The 15,615-nt window shown below is 33.6% G+C and overlaps 1 long non-coding RNA gene across 7 annotated transcripts in view; it reads right to left on the bottom strand.

Annotated features, from left to right (window-relative positions):
- Positions 1-4,227: 4,227 nt before the first annotated feature.
- The window catches only part of LOC129059979 (uncharacterized), a 40,879-nt gene continuing 29,491 nt past the window's right edge, over positions 4,228-15,615 (bottom strand). For 3 of the 7 annotated variants that reach the window (XR_008526248.2, XR_008526250.2, XR_008526252.2), the window contains 4 exons: positions 9,126-9,220; positions 8,299-8,489; positions 7,377-7,511; positions 4,228-4,489 (listed from right to left, as the gene is read on the bottom strand). This is a non-coding gene — a long non-coding RNA (uncharacterized LOC129059979). The remainder of the gene's footprint in view (positions 4,490-7,376; positions 7,512-8,298; positions 8,490-9,125; positions 9,221-15,615) is intronic. The other 4 variants (XR_008526249.1, XR_008526251.1, XR_008526246.1 and 1 more) reach the window with 2 other exon arrangements.

The following is a 15,615-nucleotide window of genomic DNA, read 5'->3' as shown; positions in this document are numbered from 1 at the left end:
AAAATTGACGTCTATCTATGCAAGTGAATTTCATATAATGAGTGGTTCTAATGAATTACTGGATTGCTTCACTACTTCTGAAGCTCCTTGTCATGTATATTGGTTCTCACTGAAAACGTCAGATGATAATGCTGCCTGGAGTCTCTGGTTTCGAAAACAGCTTTGTATAATATGCATGCCATTTCTATTACATGGCTACCCAAATGAAAAATTTTATTTGATAAACAGTGGATTTATTTTTGTACTAGAAGACATTTTTCTTCTTTTGGATTTATGGATATATAAAAAATCTCAAATCCTCTGTTCCAAAACAAGTGCCAGCATTTACTCAATGCATAATGCAGCATCAGACCAATATTCTTCTATGCCTCATCTCCTCGAACCTTCTCAACAACATGTAGATAGTACTACTATGCTCATTGACAGTCCTATCTCCAGCTAGGCCTTCTTGTGCACCCTCTCCCAAGACACATTAAACAAACTAGCCCTTTGAATATTTGTGCCATTTCCCAGCTCCACATACCTGCTACTCCTTCTCTTGCTATTGGACCTGGGAATGAGGACTCATCTTCTGAGATGCAGCTCAAATTGCAACTCTTCTTGACTTTCCTAGGCAGGGTTGGCCCCTGATTCCCTTTGTTCTTATAACACTTTATAACATCTTCTAACTCCACTATATTGCAATTATACTTTTATGTTAATATTTTTAAGTGACTTGAGCTCTTTTAAGAGTGTGCACTATCATTTATTCATCTCTTCATGGCCTTAGTGCAGAGTCTAGGTGCTGACCCATTAAAGATACTCGATAAATGTTTGCTAAGTTGTTAAATTATTATGGTTAATTTCATAGACTTATTAATGCCTCTGCATTAGCATCTAGCCTTATCACAAGCAATGTCAAGTTACTTGTTTCTTTATTCTTACTGATAAGTATGCCTAAGTACTTTAGTATATTTATGAAAAAAAAAGATTTTTGCTTGTGCACATTAGAATTATATCATGTACCAAAATAAATTAAATATGCATGCTCTTGTAGGTGCACAATTAACTTATACAATGTCCCATTTCCACAAAATTCTGATGACATTTTTCAGATTTATATTCCCTCACATTATCAAAATGTGATATGCTGGGGAAAGCACAAGATTTAGAATTCAAATACATGGAATTGAGTCATAATTGTTTCCACTAATTAGCCTGGTAATATTGGGAAAACTCACTTAACTTTTATCAGCATCTTTTTACTTATGGAATCATCATGAGGTTTAAATAGGAAACTTATTGAGTCACTGCTCTTTCCATGATACTGGAAATACAGAATGAATCAAATTTCCCAGTCCTTATCCTCATGAAACTAAAATTCCTGAGGGGGAACTCATACAATAACCAAGGTAATATAAATCATGTGGTGGTGAAAAGTACCATGAAGAAAACTGCCAGTGATATGCAGTTGTGGGAGGGAGGGAGCCAAATTGGTATGGAGGAAGAGTGTTCCAGGCAGAGGTCAGCTATTATCTTTCTTTCAATAATTGCTTTGAACATTCTGAAAAGTGTAAGACATATCAGCAATGACAATGGTATCAATGGAAGCAAAGGGGGTATAATGTAAAATTGGTTTTGAGACATCATCTCCTTTCTACAGTGCCTGATGAGTCTGTCTTCACTGGGTTGCTTTCATTGAAATTAAAGACAATTGACTTTCCCCAATAATGGTAGATTGTTGAATTGCTAACATATCTGTGTGTTCCCATGTGTATTTTATTTAAAAAATTATTAATTTAGAGTTTCTAAATTTGCTATCATTTTTCCTTAAAGGTAGTGCCTTTCTCCTATATATATTGGCTAAACCAATTACTTCTTTGGAAATACACTGAAAGAAAATGAGAAAAGTAAATGTATAGACAACTAATGTTAAAATGAGCTTTGCTATATAAAGTTTAGATGCATAGAGAAAAGGCTTTTTAAGTTAGCAAAATATGGCAGTTTTGAATGTGAATAATCTCAGAGTATTTTTAATATTTTATTTGTCTAAGGTACCAACTTTCATTTTGCTCTGTTCTAGCAGATAAATAAGAAAGTAGATATTTCCTTCATAGCAGCACTACATATATTGGCATTTATTGATTTCCATTAGTATTTGAGGTGGTTGGCATTTTACTTCTACATGCTGCATTAATAAATTGTGGTTGAATGATGCCTGTGCACTTTAATTGCGGCCCCTCATTTCCTCTTGACTATTTTCAAAAATTCTTCTGAGTTTTGGCATTTGCATTTTCCTTGTTCTTTGTTTTCTTTTTTGAGAAATGTACATATAGCACCGCACAATTCTATTTCCCAAGAAATGCTAAAGCACAGGAAGGAATATTCTATTCCAATTTGTGGAAGTTATTTAAAGGATCCCTTTGTTGTTTTCTCTTTCTAAAGTCCAAGAGAACAATGCTTTGCATATGCTTAAACTTCAAGATTGCAAATCAAAAAGTGTGAAATTCATCTTGGAACCTAGGTAAAATTGGTGTGAGCTAATGCAGTCTTTTCTGTGTCGTTTTTCAAGACTGGTGTTTATCAGTGGTCAGTTTTCTCTAAATCCACAAGAAATAAGAGAAATAATACTGATGAATTAAATTTCTTATAAGGTAGAACTAATTAAATTTGCATGTCTCCTCTAAATTCAAGGATGTGGAATTTTAGTTTTTTGGTGTTAAATTGTCTTTTGTATGATTGATGGAGATAGTGAGTAATAACTGTAATTATTTTTATGCCTACAATAATAATTTTTATTTTTTGAATAAGAAATACATTAATGTGACTCAAATATTTTTAAAAATATCCCTTTCGACATCTCTCTCCCATATGCTGTGTTTCCCCTGACCCACACATTCAGGTAATTACTGTTATTAGTATCTGTTTGGAGTTCCTTTGTACACACGTAAGCAAAAACAAATATGATATTTTTCCCTCCTTCCCCTTTCCCACAAAGTATTAACATAATACATATACAATTCCACACAATGCTTTTTACTAACTTTTATTTTAAAATAATTATAAACGTAGTGGAAGTAGTTTAAAAACGAAGCACCAGGAGATTTCTTGTACCCTATACCCAGTTTTCCCAAGGGTAACATCTTGTGTAACTACAGTACAATTTCAAAACTAGAAAATTGACATTTATACATTCTACAAAGTTTATTCAGATTTCACCAGTTTTGCATGTACTTGTATAAAATTGGTGAAATCTGGCAACCATTGATCTGTTCTCCATTTTAAAACTTTTATTTCAAAAATGTTTTATGTATGGAATCATATTGTTTGTAACCTTTTAAGATTGCTTTTTCTACTCAGCATAATGCTCTTGAGATTCATCAGGTTGTTACACGTATCAATCAATAATTATTTTTCCTTGCTGCATAGTATTCCACAACATGGATGTATCAGTTTGTTTAATCATTTGCCTGTTAATGGACATTTGGGTCATTTAAATTTTTTGACTATTAGAAATAAAGCATCTATGAAAATTTGTGTACAGAGTTCTGGGGTAAATACCTAACAGTATAATTACTAGGTCATATGATATGTGCCCTTTTTGATTTATGAAAAACTGCCCAGAGTGGCTGTACCATTTTACATTCCTACCACATGTATGACCACAGCATTTGGTGTCACCACTTTTTCTTCTAGCTATTTTAATAGGCATGTGGTAATATTTTATTGTACTTTAAATTTTTCTAATGGCTAGTAATGTTAACATGTGCTTATTTGCCATTTATATGTTGTCTTTGGTAAAATGTCTGTTCATTTCTTTTGCCCAGCTGATAATCTGTTTTTCTACTACAGAATTTTGAGAAATATATATATTTTTATACATATATATATAGTAGATATAAGACATTTGTTTGATATATGGCTTGCAAATATTTCATCCTTGTTTGTAGCTGATCTTTCAAAAATCATTTTTATATGAGGTTTCACAGGATAAAAGTTTTTATTTTGATTAGTTCCATTTTATCAATTTTTTCTTTCGCAGATTATGTTTTTGGTATTATGTCTAAAACTCTTCCATTTATAAGTTCTGAAAATTTTCTTCAGATGATTTGTTTGAAAAAATATAATTTTATGGTTTATATTTAATTTCATGGCCAAATTTAAGTTAATTTTTGCCTAAGGTGTGAGGTTTAGATCAGGGTTCAATTTTTTGCCTATGAATGTCCAATTTATCAAACACCATTTATTGAAAAAGCTATTTAACCTTCTTTTATTGAATCACTTGTGTGCCTGTATAAGAAATCAGTTGGTGGCCAGGCACGGTGGCTCACACCTGTAATCCCAGCACTTTGGGAGGGCAGAACCCTGTCTCTGTTGAAAATACAAAAATTAGCCAGTGTGGTGATGCATGACTGTAGTCCCAGCTACTTGGGAGGCTGAGGCAGGAGAATTGCTTGAACCCAGGAGGCAGAGGTTGCAGTGAGCCGAGATCATGCCATTGCACTCCAGCCTGGGCAACAGAGCAGGAAAAAATTAAAAAGATATCAATTGGCTATACTTCTATGACATGATTTCTGAGCTCTCTGTTCTGTTCTATTGAATACTTGAATACTGTAACTTTATTGTAAGCCTTGATATTGAGTAGAGTGATTATTTCTGCTTTATTACTATTTATCAAATAGTTTTAGCTATTTTAGGTCATTTGTCTTTGCATATAAGACAAGCTTGAATAAGCTTAAATAAGCTTGTTTATGTCTACAAATTTCTGACAGGAGTTGCATTAGATCTATGGATCACGTTGGGGAGAGTTGCATCTTTACTAAATTAAATCTTTCAATCCATGAACATAGTATGTTTCATATTTGTTTAGATTTTTTTCCATCATCAGCATTTTGTAATGTATAGTATATAGACATGTTTTGTTATATCTGTAACTATTTTATTTTCTTTGGAACAATAATTGTACATAGCTACCTTTTTTTTTAATAAAAACTTAGTTCACTTTATAGAGAGATTCTTCATTTCTTTTTATAGCTTCATAATATGGCATTATGGATAAGTGCCATATTTTAATTAAGTAATGACCTACAGATAGATACTTAGACTATTTCTAATTTCTTGCTATGATATATTTTTAAAAATTATATATAATATGTGATATATGATAATATATGTATATGTTTGTGGTACACATATATCTGTATAATACATCCCCATAAGTGGGATCATTAAATCAAAGGGTATTTGATTTATAATTTTGAAACATATTTCAATACTGTCCCCCACAGAATTTGTACTACTACCAACCATATATGAGAGCAATGGTAGCCTCACCAATACAGTCTTTCTGATACTCTAATACAGTGTAGTTTTAATTAGCATTTGTCTTATTATGAGTCAGTATAAGCAAGTTTTCATTTGTTAAATGGCTATTTGTATTTGCTTGTTTGTTTGCTTTTGGTTGATGTGATGGTTAGTTTTAGGTTATAATTTGACTGGGTTAAAGGATATACAGAAAGCTGGTAAAACATTTTATTTGAGTGTCTCTGTAAGGGTGTTTCTTAAAGAGATTAGTATTTGAACCAGTAGACTGAGTAAAAGTCTGTCCTCATCAGTGAAGATGGGCATCATTTGCTTCACTGAAGGCCCAAATAGAAGAAAAAGACAGAGGATGAGTATATTTTCTCTCTCTTCTGGAGCTAGGACATCCATCTTCTCCTGCCCTCAGGCATCAGAACTTTATATGCTTGGGCCTTTAGACTCTGGTACTTATACTAGTGGCCCCCAGGTTCTTGGGTCTTTGAAATCAAATTGAGAGTTACAGAATCAGCTCCCCTGGTTCTTGAGCTTTCAGGTTCAGACTGTATTACATGACCAGTTTTCCTGATTCTCCAACTTCAAACCACATATTGTGGGACTTCTCAGCCTCAGTAATTGCATGAACCAATTCCCATAATAAATTTCCTCTTATATATCTATATTTATCCTATTTTGTTTCTCTGAAGAACTCTGAATAATAAATACAGTTGGTGTGAAGGGAGGCTGTTGCTTCATGTCTTTTACTCTTTTTTTTTTTAATTGGGTTATTGAGATTTCTCGTGGTAATATAGAAATCTCACTATATGTTAGAGAGTTTAACCCTTTGTCTGTACCAGCAGTTGTCAATATTTTTCTCATGGTGTCATTAGCCTTTTGACTTTGTTTATGTTGGTTTTGGGCATGCTATAGCAAACAATGTCACAGTGAATAGTTTTGTACTTATAGCATTTCACACATGTATGCCATATCTGCAGGATAAATTCTCAGTAGTGGAATTTTTTGCATATATAGATGTTTGTAACAATGTTCTGAAGACATAGCAATCGTAAGATGTCGTTTTTTTCTAAGTTATTTTGTAATTTAACCTAGTGTCATTAGTAAAAACCAACATGCAACTGGGTGTGGTGGCTCACGCTTGTAATCCCAGCACTTTGAGAGGTGGAGGTGGGTGGATTACCTGAGGTCAGGAGTTCAAGACCAGCCTGAAGCCTGGCCAACATGGTGAAACTCCATCTCCACTAAAAAATACAAAAAAATTAGCCATGCGTGGTGGCAGGCACCTGTAATCCTGGCTACCAGGGAGGCTGAGGCATTGGAATTGCTTGAATCCGGGAAGCGGAGGTTGCAGTGAGCCAAGATTGTGCCATTGCGCTTCAGCCTGGGCAACAAGAGCAAGCTTCAGTCTCAAAAAACAAAACAAAACAAAACAAAACAAACAATCCAACATGCTTCTTTTTTAACTGAGTGAGCTAAAGTTCATATGAAAAAATAAACAAAATGTAATATTTTGGAAAGGTCTTCAAACTATAAAAAGTATGGGGAAACTAGTCCTACCGGGTATGAAAACATATTGAAAGTCCTCTATAATTATAATGTGATAATGCTTACAAATAAATAGACCAATAAAATGGAGTAGAATGTTCACAAATAGCTGCATCCTAAATTAATAAAGAGAAAATGGATTATGCTACATTAAGACATCATTTTTTACATATAAGCTTAGCAAAAATCCAAGCTATATAGCACATTCTGTAAGACTATGGGAAAAACAGTCCCTCAAATTTTGCTGGTAGGTATTTAGGTGACTACGACATTTGTGAAACGCCATTGGCAATTTTTTTTTTTTTTTGGCTTGGAGAGATGTGTTTTTTTTTCTGATATTTGACAAAGATTGTGTTTTTGGTTTGGTCGTTATCTTCATAAATTTACATAATACTTCTCACATTCTACTACACTGAATATTAATTTCTTAGTTTGCTACTATACACAACAATATATCTAGTGTTTCTTATTCTCTGTCCTCATCTTTTCCTTTGCAACCCAATATCATTCATTATTTGTACTTTTTAAGTATTTACCCTGTGTCATAGCTTCTCTTTGACCCTCCAGATGTGTTCTTCATCCTGTCCTACTCTGATCTCTGCCCAGGAGGCCGACCTGTGTGGACTGTATCAACTCTTGCCACCCAGTTTCCAGTTAGGTTCAGCATAGATCTGAAAGAGGGAGGAGAGTGAAGTCAAGGACTTTCTGTGATGTCGCCTCAGACTGTTGTACTCTACAGTCTTTCAGGATATCCTTTTCTACAACTGTTTCTGATAACAGTTCTCACCTCTATCTATGGGCCATAGGCTTGGTAACAACTGCTTTTAGTATCTTCACAATGCTTGTACCTTTGAAAATGTTCTCTTTAATTAAGCCTCCCTTGAGTGACGCTAATTTGACTATGCAGTGCATTTCTTCCTAGGTCTCTAAATAATTCAATTACTATATATGTATATTTACATTTTCCATACCTTACCCACAGTTCTGATGTATAAAGATTTCTAAAAGCTATTTTTTTTTTTGTAAATTTGGTACAACTCCCTTGGTAGGCAAAACTTGAGTAGAACTCTTTACAGTCTTTTTTCTGTGACTCGGTATAAATATTTATATGGCTCATTACAGAAAAAATGTAAAGCTGCTTTTAGCTGTCTTTCTATTATGGAGAATTTTGAATATACACATAAGTAGAAGAGCCACATGGAGCTATCACGCAGTCCTAACATCTATCAACTCATGACCAATCTGGCCCCATTCATACTATCATTCACTTCCTCTTATGCTCAGTCAGGAAACAGAAACCACACATTAACTTGCATAGGAAAATATTAATATGAACAGTTGTTAATTATAACAAGGCATTGTAATAATGAGCCATGAGGTAGTTGTAATAGATATGTAAAGAATGTAGTTGTAATAGATATAAACACCAGTCTCTACCCCTTGGGCTGAGATACATACCCAAGGAAGAGAGCCCAGGCTGAGATCCAGACTTTTATTGGCGATCATAGGCTCACCAGATGACAGAGAAGTCACTGTGGTGCTAAGCTGGTAGAACTTGCTGGCAATCTGCCCAGTATGGTACTATGGAAAGCCATTCATATGGAGGTGTCCTGCTGGAGTTACATTGTTATGAAACTTCTGTTGCACTGCTACAAAGTTGAAGTTATTATTCCAACTGATATTCACATTGTCCCGTCTTGCTATCTAGCATGACTATCTATTCTAATTGTATCTTATACATGTCCTATGCCAGACCTGAAATCATTTATTTCTCCAAAGAACCCTGATTCCTTTCAGTGGGAAATAATATTTGGAGACCCCCATCTATTTGCTTCGAGTGTTCTTTATTGCTGGGTTAATCAGTTTCTAAAGATTTTACTGGACATAAATAGAGGAAAAATGTTTAAATTGTCATGGGTTCATACTGATTTTTTTTTTTTTTTTTTTTTTTTTGAGACGGAGTCTCGCTCTGTTGCCCAGCTTGGAGTGCAGTGGCGCATCTCGGCTCACTGCGAGTTCCACCTCCTGGGTTTACACCATTCTTCTGCCTCAGCCTCCAGAGTAGCTGGGACTACAGGCCCCCCCACCACACCCGGCTAATTTTTTGTAGTTTTAGTAGAGACGGGGTTTCACCGTGTTAGCCAGGATGGTCTCGATATCCTGACCTCCTCATCCGCCCGCCTCGGCCTCCCAAAGTGCTGGGATTACAGGCGTGAGCCACAGCGCCCGGCGAGTTCATACTGCTATTTTTAATTCAAATTCGGGCAATAGGGCTATGTACTTACCTTCTTTCTTTTCTCTGTTATCTCACGCTGAAAAGGCTAGCTCTCAGGAACATTGGGGTTGAGAGAATTCCAAATAATTTGTCATTTGGTTTATCCTATATTAACAATGCAACAGTCTCAGAGTAGCAACTATGATATTGCTAAATGATTACTTAAACATCTATTTTGTTGTTGTCTTTGATATATTTATCCAGCATCTTAAATTCACTTGTATTGGTCCCTATTTATGTGATTGTGCCACCAACTAAATAATGAATATGTTTGTTTCACTTATTTTAATTCTAAGATTTATTTTTATTTTGAGATAATTTTAGGATTACAAAAAATTTGCAAATGCAGTTAAGAAAGTTCTAATATATCCTTTGCCTAGCTTGCACTTATGTGAACATGTTATATAACCATAGAAAATGTATCAAAACTAAAATATTACCCTTGGTCAAATACTATTAACTAAAGCACAGAACTTGCTTAGATTTTACAAATTTTTGCATTAATGTCCTTTTTCACTTTCAGGATTCTATACAGAATCCTAGGTCATATTCGGCTTCCACATCTCCTTACTTTCTTCCCATCTGGGGCATTTCCTCAGTCTTTTCTTGTCTTTCATGACCTTGACATGTTCAAAGAATATTGACCTGTTAGTTTGTAGAGTGTCTCTCAGTTTGGTTTTGTGTGATGTTTTCTCATTATTAGATTGAGGCTACACATTTTTGGGAAAGATGCCATGGAGGAGACGTGACCATGTGCCCTTCTCAGTGCATTATATTAAGGGATACATAGTATCAGTTTGTGCTACTGTTAATGTTAACCTTGACCATTTGGCTAAAGTGATGTCTTCTAGGATTCTCTATCATGAAGTTACTGTTTTATTTCCTTTATAATTTATATATATTTGAAGGAACATACTTGAGACTATGCAAATATCCTGTTTTCTCTTAAACTTTGCCTGCTAATTTTAGTATCCATTAGAGAATCTTGCCTGTGGCAATTATTACTGTGGTGTTCTTATAGTAATTGTCTGTTTTCCTTTATTTCTTTTCCTCTTTCCTTCCTCCCTTCCTTGTTCTTTCTTATAAAATAAATACTTGTGCTTTTATTTTTTAAGAGCTGTATTGTGGTTATAATTGATGTACAAAGAACTATACTTATTTAAAGTGTACAATTTGAGTTTGGATATATGCATACACCTGTATTATCATCACTACAATCAAGTAATAGACCTACCCAACACCTTCCAAAACTTCTTTGTGCCATCTTGTTTTTGTTTTCAATTTTTTGTTAGTTTGTTTTTTGTGGTAATGACAATATAAGATCTACCCTCTTAACATTCTTTCTACATTTATTAATTTGAATTCTTCTGTGAATATGTGATATTACTTTTCTCCTATTTTATTTATTCATTTATATAAATTCATAATATTTATTTTATTATTTGGATTATAAAACAACTACTGACATTTACTGTTTTGTTCAAGTTGTTCCAACTTTGGCCATCTAGAGCTCCTTCACATTTGTTCGTGTGCCTTTTTGATATTTCTTTGTTATTTTTGTGGGGGTAGGGAGGTCATTCATACTTTCTGGCATCATGAGATGTTCCTGGCTAACCTTGTATATTCTCTTCCCCAGCCCTAGAATCAACCACTTTTCTAAGGAGCTTTGGGTCATTTTATTGGAGAATGGTGTATTTATTTCTACATACATACATCTATATTTATTTTGTACCTACTTATCAGAAAATATATTTTAAAAATTAGTCTGTATTGATACTTCTGACTTTAATCCAATGCCATCATGTTTATTCTAGCATCTCCTTTTTCTTATTTGTAACTTATTTCTCCCTTGGTGAGAATCCTGCCTCTCATTATGTATAATATATTTACTTACTTGTTCAACCCTAGTATACAGATAAATTGGTTTCAGAATTAGTGTTCCATATTTCTTCTTATAGCCTTGTCTTCTCCCTGATCTTAGAATAAAGCATTAAGGCTTTCACTATAAAAGACATTTGTGCATTTTTCAGTTTCTTCTTAAATTGCATTTTGCCCATAGCCTCTTCAGATTGTATTGTCCTGTACCACACTTTGTAGTGCTGAAGGAGAAGGAAGGGCTAAATAAGTTTTCAAAACTTTATATTCCAGTGACTACATTTGTTGTCATAAAATATGGCTCTGGATGAACTATGTGATTTTTATGCAGACCTTAATTTTTGTTCCTCAGAGCTAATTAGTGAAAAGGATTTCTTTCAACAGTCCTGGTAACACCAGTGCCTGTATTGGAATAAGTAGGCAATGCAGCTTTTCTTTTTCATGGTGAATCTCTCCACGCAATTTTTGCTGATATTTTCTGAGTTGTATTGGTACTTTATCTTATGTTCTTCTGTTCTTTTCACCTTCTATTTAATATTAGCAGTCATACTTAATTTGGAATCTGCAGATCATACAAGATTATCTCTTTCTTTTGCAGAAAATGAACATTTAAAAAATTCTCTGTTGCTTTTCTATAATTTTTCAGCTTAAGAAGAGAAACAAATCACTCATTTGATTTTTAATGGCTAAATACACTTGGTAAAAGGAGAGTGTGGCAATCCTATACAGCTCTTTCTCTCTCCCATTCTCTCCCTGTCTCTCTTTTTTAAATGTTAGTGCTACAAATTCGAACACTAGAAAACCAGTAGTGTTGGTTAACAAATCCAAATTTTATAGCTAGCGAAATCTGAATTGCAATTCTGCTTCATCACTTACTGTTTATGCAACTTACTTGTGCTGGACAACTTATTATCGAGCCACGGTTTCTTTAGATATTAAATATGGACCATTATAACCATATCACAGGGTGGTTGCAAAGACTACATGAGGCAAGCTATTCCCAGTGTTTGGTCCTATCAGATGTTTAATATTTATTAGTGTCTTTCTTGCTGCCAAAAACCCTAATGAATTTTTCAATAGATACTTGGATAGCATTAGGAGGGGGTGTGTGTGTGTATGTGTGTGTGTGTGTGTGTGTGTGTGTGTGTGTGTGTGTTGTTATTGTTGCTTTAACTAAATCTGTCTAATTAATACATTTTAATCTCTTAAACTGTTGTACCCCTTGGATGGGAAGAGGCCAATTCTACAAGAAATCATTACTAAGAATATTGGTATAGTCTTTGAGTGAAAAAAAAAAACCCAAAACCTTTAATTTTTTAAGGGAAACATGGGTGAACCAGAAGTTCCTATATCAATAACCACTCAAAATGTACATTTATTAGACAAATTAAATAGAGCTTGTCTAGTTGCCTTTCAAATATTATTGGAATTGGATTCTTTTCACCTAAGAGTTCTGTAAGTACTATGATGTCAGGTAGAGAAATCACTTATTTTCCCTTCTTTTATCTGTGAAAAATAAAAGTCATCTCTACCGATTACTGAGAAAATTTTCTGCTGCTTCTTGTTGATTATAAGTGCACTTACTATATTTACATGGTGTTGAATAGCTTTTGAAAACTACCATAATGTACAGATTTTCTTTCTGACAGTTTATTTTATGAAAATCTTGTTTTCAAATTTCAAGGAAGGAAGAAAAGGAAGCGAATGAGACAAGAAACAAGAATGCTTCAAAGGAAGGATGGTTAAGAATAATGTCAGTAGGTTCCTGAAACATAGCACAGAAAGTGTGTCTGTCTCATTTTCCTTTCTACCATGCACATGCACATATACGTTCAATACTGGATGATAACAGAGCTGTGAGAAAGGAGAGCAGAAGTTTAATTTTTTCCATTTTTGAAATATTAAATATTAAATTTCTTTATAAATATAGACATATATTTTTATATACACATTTTTTGCTACCCCTCTTCTCTTTGTGCTCCAAATATATGTATTGTCTGTCTACTGGTACTCCAGGACAAGGTGAAGCAAATATGTCTCTTTCTTTTGAGAATACAAAAGGCTTTTCTACATAAGCCTTATTTATATAAAGGCATTTCAAAGACAATGTGGTTTTCTGAAGTAACTCTGGGTAGTTTCTCAAAAATATCTGGAAAAAAAGGTAAAGAAGCCCAGCTATCATACCTTATTAAACAGAAAACAACCTACATTTATATTATATGTTGTGTATTACCACTTTGCTATTTCTTAAAAAATTCACGGACCAATATTTCTCCTCTGAAATTAAGATAACCTCCATTTAGAAAGCACAAATATCAAACCATAAAAATATGGAAACTTTAATTTTACAGAGGTCAAATAAACAGATTTGAGATATGAGTCATTATGATAGTGATATTTGGTATTTGTAATAGTATATTTTCTGAGATGTTTTATTAAAATATTACTTTCCTTCTGTACTCATCTCATTTATTATGTGAAAAGAAAACATGGTAACTAAAATGAAAATATCATGGATATAAAAACTGTATGAAATGATAATTCCAGAAAAGAAATTTTGAAAAAATGTTAACTGAAAATGGAATATAGTAATTCAAAAGTATAAGTTAAATTTAATTTGTGTTTATTTCTAAACTTAATAGTTGAAATTGAATGCTATATTTTAGATTACAAATCTTTAAAGCATCCCTTGCTTTTTCAAAATAAAATACTTTTTTAGAGGGAACAACATTGAATAAATAAATAGGAAATTTGATCTCAGTAAAACTGCAGCACAGTAAAAAGGAAGAAAACAAAAAATCTGAGACAAAAGAAAACAAAACTCAAAAAATCTCTATTTTATAATAATCTGACGAATTATTAAAACCCTGTTGTTAAATATTTTATTTGAATTGCATTGTCTATTGTGCATAGTATAATTGTGACTATCATAGTATAGATATTGAATTCTCAGTTTTACTTGTTAATACTTGGTTTCTATGTAATAGTGATTTAGATCTTGAGGAAACATCATGGGGTATTGAGTCCCTTCTTTCTTCACCCATGTGAGGAACGCAAGACTTGAGATAATAAGTGATTTTCCCTGAATCTTCCAGCTACTAGTATTGTGATTTCTCTATGGGATAACTCATAATTACTCATTACTGATTGAGTCCTTCAGTCTTGCCTAAGTTAAATGGGAGGGAAGCTATCATCTTCTGTACAACCATAGCTGAAGAGGCGGGATATTTTTATAACCATTTCTTGGTCTTCTCCTGGCAACGTTATTTTCGCATTTCTTACATTTTTTAAAAAGATGAAGAATTATATTTATTTTAAAAATCCTATCTATTTTCCCCAGAACAAAAACAATCTCATTTTTTCCTCATTGTATTTGAAATTATATGTATTCTGTCTAGCATTTTTTTGTATTTTTCTTCTATAGTTCCTTTTTCAAACCTTAGAGACTTTTCCCATTATGCCATATTTCACCTTAGGAACTTGCTGCCTCTTGCTAATATTTGAAACTGCTTGAACATTTACAATGTTCTTTCACAGTTATCTCAATATCTGAAGTAATCCTGTAAAGCAGATGCCACTGTACTGTGGGGAGCCCTGGCTTGCGTGGTTTTACAGTTTAGTAGAACTTGATTACAAATCTTAGAGTTGAGGCTCCAGTCCTCATAATCCTTCCAGCATACCACACAGCCATCTTAGGGAAAACTGCATTGACTGTGAAGCTTAATGTTAAGGAAACCACCTGTGTTTGCTCAGTAGGAGAGGAGAACAGAAGGGGCGGGATATAAAGGCTATGTTAATATGTATTACGTTGGTTTAGCCATTATTCTAGCTGACTAGCTTACATAAAAGTTAGGAAAATGTGGTGCGCTGAGAAGGTAATTTGAAGCTACTAAAGACAATTGAACAGAAGAAACAGAAGTCATATGGAATACTTGTTGTGTGTCAATTGCTGTAAAAAGTGCTTGTAAATACAAGTGTATCAAAGATCTATTGTTTTTCTTCTGAACTTTCTCCTTTGGAAATGGCCCTTTCCTTCCTCTGAGATCACCTGTCCCCGTCTCTTCTCTCTTGCTGGTAAAAACTACATATTATTGTTGTAGCAACCACGTTATAAAATGACTCAATTCCTGATCACTCTTGGTTCATTCAAAGGGTGGACATTTAGGTGGCCAATGAATCTCTTCCTATATTGGACTTGAAACTTAGAAAGTTACATAGTAAAGCAGCAAAGCTCAAGAAATGTACAAAACCATGTTTGATGCCACAAGGAACAGGAAAAGTGAAGTATCATGTGAAGAAGTAATACATTAATCAAGCCAACATGGGAAGGAGAAAACCAATGAAATATAATCAAGGTATTCTGATGTTTTAAAATATTTTAATTTTATTGATTTTTGGAGGCTCAGATATATTCCTATTTTTGGTCCAACAACACACTCTACGATTCATAAATTCCTAAATTTTGTTTAAACTAGTTTGAGTTGTGTTTTTGTCACTTGCAAACCAAACAATTAATGCAATAGCTTTTGTTTTAGAAAATAATTCTGTCAGCATTATGTGAAACATATTAGAGAAAACGGAAGCTGAAGGCAATACTAAATAGTTTAAGACAGTGGCAATAAGGG

The sequence above is a fragment of the Pongo abelii genome, chromosome 5, assembly GCF_028885655.2.
Source record: "Pongo abelii isolate AG06213 chromosome 5, NHGRI_mPonAbe1-v2.0_pri, whole genome shotgun sequence".
Classification (NCBI taxonomy): Eukaryota; Metazoa; Chordata; class Mammalia; order Primates; family Hominidae; genus Pongo; species Pongo abelii.
This window is presented reverse-complemented; position numbering and strand designations above follow the sequence as displayed.